The sequence below is a fragment of the Canis lupus genome, chromosome 33, assembly GCF_011100685.1.
Source record: "Canis lupus familiaris isolate Mischka breed German Shepherd chromosome 33, alternate assembly UU_Cfam_GSD_1.0, whole genome shotgun sequence".
Classification (NCBI taxonomy): Eukaryota; Metazoa; Chordata; class Mammalia; order Carnivora; family Canidae; genus Canis; species Canis lupus.
Genome location: NC_049254.1, coordinates 29,809,063 through 29,820,489, shown reverse-complemented (window position 1 = coordinate 29,820,489; position 11,427 = coordinate 29,809,063).

Here is an 11,427-nt window from a genome sequence, read left to right as displayed (position 1 = left end):
TCTTTTATTATAAAACAACACTTGTTGAAAATACCACCGAGTAAAAAAAAAAAAAAGAAAGAAAAGAAAATACCACTGAGTGAGAAGAATGAAAGGCACCCACCGCTCGGGCAATGGCAGGCTTAACATTTGCAGGTATTTCATTCCAGGCTCTTCTTTTTTTTTTTTCTTTCTTTCTTTCTTTCCATCGTATTTGGCTTTTTTTTTTTTTTTTTTTAGGTTTTTAAAAAGGTTTTACCTTTTTGGATCACATAGGGACCATTGTAAACATGTAAACCATTTTATAAACATTTTGCTTCACGATGTTTTATTGACTTCCCCTGGCCGCTGTGTATTTTTCCGCCTGATCATCTTGAACGGATGCACTATGGTCTGTTGTACGGCTGCATCATAAGAACTTAAGCACGTGCCAGTACTGAGCCATTAGGCAGTCCCCACGTTCGGGTATTACGCGGCCTGTGATTTCCTTTGGATGAATTCCTAGAAGTGATTTTTTTTTTTAAAGATTTTATTTACTTATTTGAAAGAGAGAGAGAGAGAGAGAGAGACGGAGGGAGGGAGTTGACCCAGCTCTGATGACAGTAGAACTGACCATACGGCACATGGTAAATATTCAGCGTATGTTAGTTGTCATTGCTTTTGTGGTTAAAAAAAAAAAAATGTTTCAGTCATTTTCAGGCTGTAAGGCAGAAATTCTGTAAAGTCTCAATTATTCATCCATCCATCCGACAAAGATTTATTGAGAGTCTACTGGGGCGCGGGCACTGCGCTGGTGCGGAGACCCGGGAAGGGGGGTGTGGTGCTGAGGGAGTCACCGGGCCCACCTACGGCGTGGGGGGCGGAGCTGACGGGGTGCAGGTGACGACCCCCGCCCGCGGACCCGGGCCTCGGCCCCGCCGGATCTCAGATGTTGGGAGACAGTCCTCCACCAGTCTCATGTTTTTACAAGTCTCAGGAGCAGAAATACTGTTGGCCTTTTGCTCTAGACTATCTTTTCAAGGGTGTTTGGGTGGGGGACAGCTTTGAGGGACAGAGACAGAAGCAGATTTGCTGGCTGTCCCGTATCATAAAGAGGATGTTTACCTCCAAGGAAACGCTGGGCAGGTTTCCTGGCAGCCTCTTAAAAAGATCCGACTGTCCTAAGCTTAGGGTTTCTCAGTTGGGACAAGCACGGTGTGTGCAGAGCCCAGGCCGGCGCCTCCGTGTGGCCTCTGGGGGCTCAAGGCGGCCGACACCCGACTACCCGACCTGAGGTTCAGCTCTCCTCAGGTCTCCCGCCAGCACCCGTGACACTGTGGCAGGCCCTGTCTGTGACACGGGCAGGTATGTCTTTTCAGCTCAGTAAATGGCCCGGGAAGCGCGGTGCTCAGGACAGTCTGGGAGGGGGAAGAGGAAGGCGAAGGGGAGCTCTGGGCACCTGGGGGGCTGCAGGCAGTACCTGAGCAGGTAAGGAAGCTAAGGTGCCTGGAAGATAGAAAAAGCTGCAGCCTGATGAACAAGCCTCTGCACAGTGCAGCGCACCGGAGGCACCTGTGAGCACCTGGGGGAGCGGAGATGGAGCCCTGGCTGTGGGGGGAAGCAGGCTGAGGCAGGATCCCCTGGGACGGCGGGAGGGCTGTCCTCCTCCCCAGCAGCAGGTACCTGGAGGTTTTCTGGGGGCCTTGTCAGAGCTTTGGGAGCTGGGTGGTGAGTGGGAGGTGGGCACAGAGCCACAGACGAAGGGCCTGAAAGCCAGAAGCATCTTCGGGCACCAGGGCGAAGCTGGAAGTCTCTGGCCTAAGCTCTTCCTGCAGAAAGCCTCCTCCCCAGATGAGGACTTTCACGCGCTCCGGCTCTCCCCCACCTTCTCTCTCTCTCTCTCTCTTTTTTTTTTTTAAGATTTTATTTATTTATTCTTGAGAGACAGAGAGACAGAGACATAGGCAGAGACAGAGGGAGAAGAGGGAGAAGCAGGCTCCATGCAGGGAGCCCGACGTGAGACTCGATCCCGGGACCCCAGGATCACGCCCTGGGCTGAAGGCAGGCGCTAAACCGCTGAGCCACCCGGGCTGCCCATGGTCTCCCCCACCTTCTCTCTCTCACTCCCCTCCACAAATTCCAAGTCCTCCATCCCAGGTGGGAAACAGCGACACCCAGCCTTACAAACCCCGCAGACCCCAGCGCCCTCTGCACAAAGCACCCCCCCACCTGCTCCCAGCACAGTGAGGTGGGTGCTGTTGCTGTCTACAAAGCAGGCCCCTGGAGCCCCGTTGGCTCCTCAGATTCTTCTCTGCAATTTCCACCTTCTGGGGCTCCCCCCCTCAGGCAGGTGTCCTGGATTCCAAGCAGAGCCCGGACAGATTTTACTCCCGTTTGGAGGAATTTGGGTGAGTCAGCCCCCAGTACTCCTCACATTTCTCACGGTGCCACTCAGGCCACATTAAACTCCTAGTGCGCTGACAAGGGCTCTGGCTTCCCCACAGGCACTCCCTTCACCCGCACCCCAGAGTTGCCTCCCCAGCGCCCCGACTCCCTGTCTGCCCCCATCAGGAGGCCTGTCCTGTGCCCCAGGGACCCTGCCCACAGCGGCCTTCCCTGTGGCCTTGAGCAGACGCCTGAGCGGGCCTGTAAGTTTGTCCAGCGCTCCCCGCCTGCTCTCCCCATTTCCTTCTTGCCTTCCTCACCCCCTGTATTCCTCTGATGAAAGGCCATGTTCGGCCCTGAGAAGGGTACAAGGAGTCTTTTCTTTAATGCATCGGCCATTTATACAGAAACACAGACTCAAGAGATGAATGAAATCATAGCAAATGTTAATCTTGTCTCTTTCTCCTACTTGGGGCTGGCGGAGAAGGAAGAGGTTCAAACCAAACAACAGGGTTGGGTTCATGTTCTTAATACTTTAAGTAAATGCAGGGATCTTTACTCTGATGGCCCCGGGGTGCAGTGGGGTAGGTTTTCCCATAGTCAGTGTCCTCAGAAAGCCAGGGCCTTGCAGCGGGTACCTGTCTTGGCAGAGGGACAAATTAACAAGGGTGGGTGGCTTGATAGCCTCGGAGGGACCAGGGGCTTGGGCTTTGGCTTGCAGACCTGCTAAAGAGAATCGTACGTTCAGGGGCTCTCCAGGCAAGAACAGTCGTGAAAACTTTGAAAGCATTTTTAAGAACCAATCTCACATTCAAATTAGGCTAATGCAATAATTTTATATAAAATATGCTAATTCTATCACATGTTGCAATATTTATTATACTACATATTAATTATTCTAATAAGATATTGGAGTCTACATCTGAACTCCCAACACAGTCAGGGCATCAAGGGTCTGCGGGCTTCCTGTGAGATGGTCTAGTGTCAGGATAAAAAAACTCGATTGAATCGAAAATATCTGCCCAGGACATGCCTCTTCCTTGCCTTTGCATGTTATGCTTTTTAGCAGATTGATTCGGTACCGCTGGTTCTGAGTCTCCAAGCCTCATCAGTGAACATCAGTTCACGTGATCTAGCAGAGCAGATCACCTCCCAGTTTACCAGGAGCCTGGTGGGGATAGTAGGCTCCTGAGCCCTATAGCCAGGCCTCTCTGCCCTATTTCCCTTCCCCAGCTAGTCACTCCACTCCAGTTATACTGTAATCCCCTCAAAGAGCTGACCCCGCCCCCCAAAGACCTAGGCTCTTGCTCTAAACAACTCCTTGGCTCTTTTTCTGTGGGGGGTGGGGCAGGGGGAGGGAACACTGATACAGAGAAAGTCAAGAAACTTCTATGTGTTAACCTAATAGAAATCATTACTATTCCCATTGTGCAGATGGGGAGACTGAGGTTCAACTGGAAAGCAGGTTGCCCATGGTGACCCCAAAGCCCTGTTCTTTCCCCTGGAGCACCCACTCTGCCTTCTGGGGCTTGGCCGCAGCTCCCCCTCACATTCCCCTTCATTGGAAGGAGAACCAGCTGGTGGCCCCTCCCTCAGGCCCCCTCCCCTGACCTGGCACCTCACGGCTAACACAGCCTCCTGGCCCCGAAGCTTCATGCTCACCTCAGAGCCAACCTCATCTTGCAGTACCGCACCCCCACATGGGACATGGGACGCAGGCTTAGCGATGACAATCCTCTTGCCTCCTTCTCCCATCTGACCCCCAGCTCTCCGGGGCTCCAGGAAGTGTGGGTGGCAATTGAGGGCTAGGGGGAGACAACGTTCCAGGCACATTCGGAAGAAGGCATTTCAAGGGGGACAGAGCAAAGTGAGAAGTCACTTTTTCCTATAAAGGAAGAGTCTGGGACTGTGTGAGCAGAGGGGAAGACGTGTAGGTTCTTTCCCAACCCCGGAGAGCAGGGAGGGGTCTGGTGTGGGGGGTGGAGAGTTGGCTCCAAGCCTGGCTGTGGAATGCCTGGGGCACAGGGTAGGGTTCCTTTATGTTTTTACTGTCCTGTCCCTCTCCCCCTGCCTACCCTGTTCTCTTCTTGGGATTCAAGAGGAAACCAGGAAGTACGAGGCCTTCACTCAGCTGTAGTGTAAGTCCGCCTTTGAAAGAATGGGGTTGAAATCACAGGGCAGGGGCAGGTGTGGTGAGCTCCAGCTGGGTCGCCCCCCTGTTTCCACCACTTCTCTCCAGCCCTCCTGGGCAGCGGGACATAAGGAGACAGGGTGGGGAGCTCCTGGGTCTGCTGCCTGCCCAGCCTCCCACCCCTGGGAAGTTTGACCAAGGGATCGAGTACAGACGTTTCCTTTGGTCACCCCGACTGGCTTCATAGCTCAGTAGTGACCGAGGCAGGGGTTTGGGACTTCCAGGCCAGCCAGGGTGAAGTGGCTCACCTGCTGGGCCTCCCTGTGGAGGTCATCTATTGGAACGACTCGTACATTTACCCTTCCCAAACTTTCTTCAGAGGTTATACTGGGTTGGATAAGTGTCCCCGCAAAATCCATGTCACCAAGAACCTCGTTGTGACCTTACCTAGAGACAGATTCTTTGAATGAAGATATGATCAGTTGTGTTAAATGGAGATCACGCTGGCTTGGCATGGGCTCTACTCCAATGACTCGTGTCCTTATAAGAAGAGTGAACAGACACAGATGCCTGGAGGAGAAGATGGCCATGGGAGGACGAAAGCTGCAGGCTAAGGAACACCGAGGATGTCAGCAACCACCAGCTAGAAGAGGCAAAGAAGGATTCTCCCCTAGAGATTTGGAGGGAGGATGTTCCCATCAGCGCTTTGATTTAGGACTTCTGGCCTCCAGAATTGTGAGAGAATACAACTGTGTTGCTTTAAGCCACCTAGTTTGCGGTGCTTTGTTACAGCTGCCGTAGGACACTGATACTGAGATCCTCTTCGATGGCCCTCAGTGAGCTTCCTCCATTGCCCAACTCCCCCCCAGAGCTCAGGGCCACAGACCCAGAGGGCCTGCCCCCAAATGCCCCTCCACCCAGGTCTAGATCCGTCTAGAATGTGACTGTGTGAGGACAGGGGCAGGGCCTTGCTCATCTCAGCATCCCCTGGGCCAGGCACAGTGCCCGGCACACAAGCTCACAGGGTAAATCGGCTGTTGGAGGGCCAGGCTAGTGCTCCGTCCGGGTTCTGTTGCTCCATTGTATGCTGGGGAGCAGGGCTTGCTGGGGCTCCCTGGTTCTGCTCCTCTTTGCTCCGCGTGGCCTTCCCTGTTACCTAGTTCCTTTCCCTAGGGGAGCACGGGCCTCGCTCAGCTAGATTTTGTTTCTGGACCATTTCCATTTTCTTTTGCTTTGACCCCCTGGCTAATTCCAATTCCTTCTGAATCACTTTCCCTAGAATCGCCTCCTGGGCTATGTATCAAACCTCAGATATTCAAATGAGAAGTGTGGCAGTTGGTCATGGATCAGGGCTGGGAGCCCACCCAGGAAGGCCTCCTTAAGGGACTCCACCTGTTCCTCAACCCACCTGCAGTCCTTAATCCACCCATCATTTTTAGCTCACCTGAGTCATTATCTCCTTCTGTTGGTTTCTTTTTTTTTTTTTTAAAGATTTTATTTATTTATTCATGAGTGAGAGGCAGAGACACAGGCAGAGGGAGAAGCAGGCTCCATGCAGGGAGCCAGATGTGGGACTCGATCCTGGGTCTCCAGGATCACGCCCTGGGCCAAAGGCAGACGCTCATCCACTGAGCCACCCAAGTGTCCCTCCTTCTGTTGGTTTCACCTCTACCATCAGTCTGTCAGCATTAGAGACTCAATGGGCCCCAAGTGTTCAAGAATGCACCCCACATCCTGTAGACAAGCTAATTCGTGTTCATTGACTTCCTGCTCTAGAAGGAAGGTCAGAGCAGTGTACAAAAACACACAAAGCCTGACCCTAATCCAAAGAGCTTAGATATGCAAGGAGCTTTAGGCACAAGACTCTCAATTCTACATTACTCGTAATAAGGACAACTGTGAACATAACTAAACAACATATGGTAGAGTCCACTCGATGGAATGTCATGAGAAATTTGTACGTGACTGACGTGTTCATACTGACAGGAAGAAATGCTCGGGTTTAACCTTACGTGGTGTTTTATCCATGATATATGATAGATTAAAACTGTGTGTACGAGCCATTCATGGGGAAGAGGCTAGAAACCTATCAATGTATTTAGGCAGGTTTTTCTCGGTGGTGAATCATTGGTGATGGTTTTTTTTTCTCTTTACTTTGAAATAGTTTCCATATTTGCTATAATGGGCCTATATTACTTTTATAATGGGGAAAAAAACCCAACAACTGGTAAGCTTTATTTTAAAAGAGTCTTTAGGCTGGCCAGGACTCTCCGTCAGAAGGCTGAGGTCGGAGGCGTCAGCTGGCCGTCCAGCGTGAGCGGGACAGTCGCCATTATTCATGGCCTGAGTGTGGCCTGTGAGCACGGGGTTGGCACTAGGGGCAAGGTCTCTGGTTGGGGTGCCAGGAATGTGCCAGAACAACCGGATAAACGTGGGAGGCCGGAGAGCAAAGCCAAATGAGCACGGGAAACGTGGACCCACACGTGCCACTCATGGACTCTGTGAACTCGGATGCTCCCTTCCCTCTGGGCCTGCACGTCCTCCCGGGTACAATGGGGAGTGTGACCACACGATCGCCCAGGTCTCTTCCAGTCCTAAAGTGACGCTGAGTTCTCTTTGTCTTTCAGAATTTAGAGAGAGAAACCTAAGTGTAGGACACGGAGAGCAAATCTGGGGCCCAAGGAGCTGGGTTTTTGACTTAGCCCTGTGGTTACCTTCCTGGCCTTGGTTTTCTTCCCTTTAAATTTGTTGGGGGGGGGCCCGGGTGGCTCAAGGGTTGAGCGTCTGCCTTCGGCTCCGGGCGTGACCCCGGGGTCCTGGGATCGAGTCCCACGTCGGGCTCCCCACAGGGAGCCTGCTTCTCTCTCTGCCTGTGTCTCTGCCTCTCTCTCTGTGTTTCTCATGGATAAATAAATAAAATCTTAAAAAAAATAAGTTTGAGTGGATGGGTAAATGCAGACTTGGGGGCCCCTGAGTCAGTATCTCCCCTCGATCTCTGCCTGCACACTCAGGGCGGCTTCCCCTTCACAGAGACCCCAGGCAGGAAGATGCTGCTGGGGTAAGCATTATGCCCCCCAATGCCTCAGAAGTCAAATGAGAAGGAACTGAGCTAATTGGCATGAAGATGCTCTACACTTTATTTACTTATTGCATCAATGTTTTATTATTATTATTAATTTTTTATTGAAGCTGGATTTGCCAACATGTAGTATAGCACCCGGTGCCCGCTGCTCGGCACTTTTAAAGACGTGGGCTGAGAAACCCCATCTTGGAAGAATGATGGGGGCCTTTATGTGGCCCAAACGCCAGGGCCCCCACTTTCCCCGGGGTCTGGGAGCCGAGGCCTCTGGAGCAGAGCTTCCCCTTCATCACCTCAATGACCCCCTCGGCAGTGACGCGACACCTGCGTAGAGAAGCCAAGGTCTGGCCCCGCTGCCTCACTCAGAAGAGCGCGAGGTTTTGAGAGCTGAGGTGCACCGCGAAGGAGCTAGAAGCGGAAGGTGTCAACTCATCACACCTGTGCAGCTGGGCAGCAGCCCTCCCTGCCGGCGCCCTTCCGTGGAGCACTGGGCTCGGTTCCGTCCCCTCCTGAGCCCGGAGGCCGCCTGGGCTGCCCTACAGCTCCGGGACTCCTGCGTGGCCTGTGCCCGAGTGATCAGGGGAGCTCACGGTCTCCCGATTCGCCTCATCGCCCAGCCTGGACAGTGACTCCGCGAGGCCAGGGGCGCCTGTTCATCTCCCTGAACCCGGATGCTCTCCGGTGAGCCGGGGGTGGGGGAGACACATGCACCTCACAGGGTTATGGGGACACACGCAGGACCTGGCACTCCTGATGTCTGACTTAACTGCCCGTCTCTCTCTTTTGTTTTAAGATTTTAAATTTATTTATTCATGAGAGACACACAGAGAGAGGCAGAGACACAGGCAGAGGGGGAAGCAGGCTCCCTCCGGGGGGCCCGACGCAGGACTCAGTCCTGGGGCTCCAGGATCACGCCCTGAGCTGAAGGCAGATGCTCAACCCCTGAGCCACCAGGGGCTCCTCCTGCCCCATCTCATCTAGGTACTGTAGGTCTGGTGAGAAGGAACGTAATTAGCAGCCTGACTGTCTATCAGGGCATATATTATAAGGATGTCAGCAATTTTGGCAACCCCCTCCCCCCAAAAACCCTCCTAGGCCCTCCCACTCTGGTTAGCTTAGAAGAGAAATCTCCTTTTGGGATCTTGACTCCAGTGCCCTGAACCCAGGCTGAGTCTGTTCAGCCAACTCTGAGAAGGTCATAATCTTATCCTTGGTCCAATTTACTTATACCGCAAATCCAGATGGAGCTTTCTAGATGTCCCCATGAAGCATCAGTGTAAAGTTGGTTTCAGGTTCCTGCTGTGAGTAAGCACCATGGTCTGCAGGCCTAGGAGGTCTCCACCAAACAGGACGGAGAGAATCCACTCATGGCCTCCTCTCTTACTCTCCCCTCTGTGTCCCCATCGGATGCCTTGGGAGGGGAGAAGGAAGGACAAACAGACAAAGACAGAGGCATTTGTTGCAGAGACACAGGAGCCATCCCAGCTCTGGAAAAGGAGCCAGTTGAGAAGGAGCCAGGCAGAAAGGGCAACCGAGAGGGGAAGTGGAGGCAGGCAGAGAAAAGATGAATGAGGTGTGCACACACCGATGTCTAAAGCCCTATGGGAGGCAGCCCGGGTGGCCCAGCGGCAGTTGGGCGCCTGCCTTCAGCCCAGGGCGTGATCCTTGGAGTCCCGGGATCGAGTCCAACATCGGACTCCCTGCGTGGAGCCTGCTTCTCCCTCTGCCTTTGTCTCTGCCTCTGTGTGTGTGTGTCTCTCCTGAATAAATAAATAAAATCTTTAAAATAAATAAATAAATAATAAATAAATAAATAAATAAATAAATAAATAAATAAATAAATAAAAAAAAACCCTATGGGGGTTGTAAACCCTATGGGGATGCAGCAAAGACCCCAGCACACAGAAGGGCCTGGAAATTCTTTTCCAGACTGCTCCTTGTCCCTTGGCTGCTGTCATGTGTTTCTAACTTTAGGGATGATGTATGAGCTCACAACCTTCGAGGCGGGTGTTGAATTGACAGATATTTTGTTTGATTAGATCTTAAGCTCCTAAACCTTCTTCTAGGCCCATCTATGCACTTCCTTGTAAAGTTCAGTTTTAGCAAGAACCCTGCTAATTCAGCTCAGCAAGAGTGTTCCATCCTTAATATCTGAGCGCCTCGATCTCTGATCTGGTTCCTCACCCCCCACTCCCCAGGTGGTATCTGATGACCCTGGTGGCCTGTCTTCAGCAAGAGCCCAGTTAGGTTGGTTTAGCTAGAAACCCACTTTCCCCCGATATTTTCTCTTCATAGTGTTCCATCCACTGACCCTCTTCTGCGCCCCACTCACTTGTCCATGCTATATTCGGAGTCGAGCCTGGTTCTATCCTGAAGTCCTTTCCCCTACTGCAAGAGTCCTGAATAAAATCTGTTTTTACTGCTTTCACTACTGTCCAGCTGGTTTTTCTTTGATGTATTATCCCTGTTTCATAGATGAGGAAAATAAGGTTCAAAAAGGCTGTGACTTAGTTTGGGGAGCAGAACTGGGATTCAAGCCCAGGTGTCCTAATGCCCAGCGGAATCTCAGCCTCTGCAGTGGCCTCCGAAGAACATTTTGTGCCTCTGGTCTTCCTTGCATTGGATAGTGGGAGGTTATCTGCGGGGTCAGGTCAACAATATGTCCAACTCTTACTTTGGTCTGACCTGTAATGCTTTTTTTCTACTCTGTAGATGGACACTGCAGTCCAGAGAGTGTCACCAAACAAAACACACAGCGAGTTAGTAGGGAAAACACGTGAGCAAGACCTGACACAGACAAATGATTAGGAAGACCAAGTTGGGCCTTGGTATCTGTAAATTCTCTTCAGTGATATCCTCCTCCTGTTCTGTCTAGATACTCTCTGCCTGAAATCCCCCTTTGCCTTTATGAATTTCCTGCTCCCGGGAGAGAATGGAATCGGCTCATCCATGCGGAGGTAAAAGGATTGATAGAGACACCGTGCTACTTTCCTGCAGTATCCGCATTATAACTGGAAGGTCTGGCCTTCATGCCTTGGATGTAATTGGATTTTAAGCTTCAGCAAGTAAGAAGCCAACAGGGTGGTGGGGCCTTCGTGGTCCTCTGAGAGCATCATGGCATTGGCCGTTTACTCCTCTTTGGATACGGCTCGTTCCACCTGGGAATGTGGAAATGCTAATTCCTGTCCTGGGCTGGGCCTGTGTTTGAGATCCTGAACTCCCTGCTTTGGGATCAATCACTCCATAGATCCACCCCCCACAGGGAACCAAGTCTTGAGGAACCAGAGGGAGAGATTCATGCTGTGGCAAGGGGTGGGAGAAGATCTCCACTGTTTTCCTTTGTGGAGCTACACCCACTTCCCGCCCTCATAACTATACCTGGCACACCCTGTCTGGGGTTCCTGTTCCCTCTTGGCTGTGGGAAAGTCCCAAAACGTAAAAATGGAGTGACCTGAGCCTTATGATTTCCAGAAGAGAATCCCATAGTTTCTTGTAGGGTCACTAGGACATCTCCCCAGCCTCTACCTTCAATCCCTCTACCCATACCAGATACCTAAAGCCACTTTCCCAGGTTGTCTTGGGCTCTCTGGACCCCAGCTCTGTGTTCCCTCCTTTAGAAAGAAGAAACCCACCATTTGGTGAGACACTATGGTGTGTCTGGTGCTAAGCAGATATTCTGAGCCCAACGCCTTTCCAAAAGTTACATACAGGGTCTTTCTTTCTTTCTTTCATTTATTTATTTTTCATGTATTTGTTTATTATTCATTTATTTATTTAAGAGAGCAAGAGAGAGTGAGCAAGTGTAGTGGGGGTAGACAGGGAGGGAGAGAGAGGGGGAAAGAATCTCAGGCAGACTCCGTGCTGAGCACAGGGC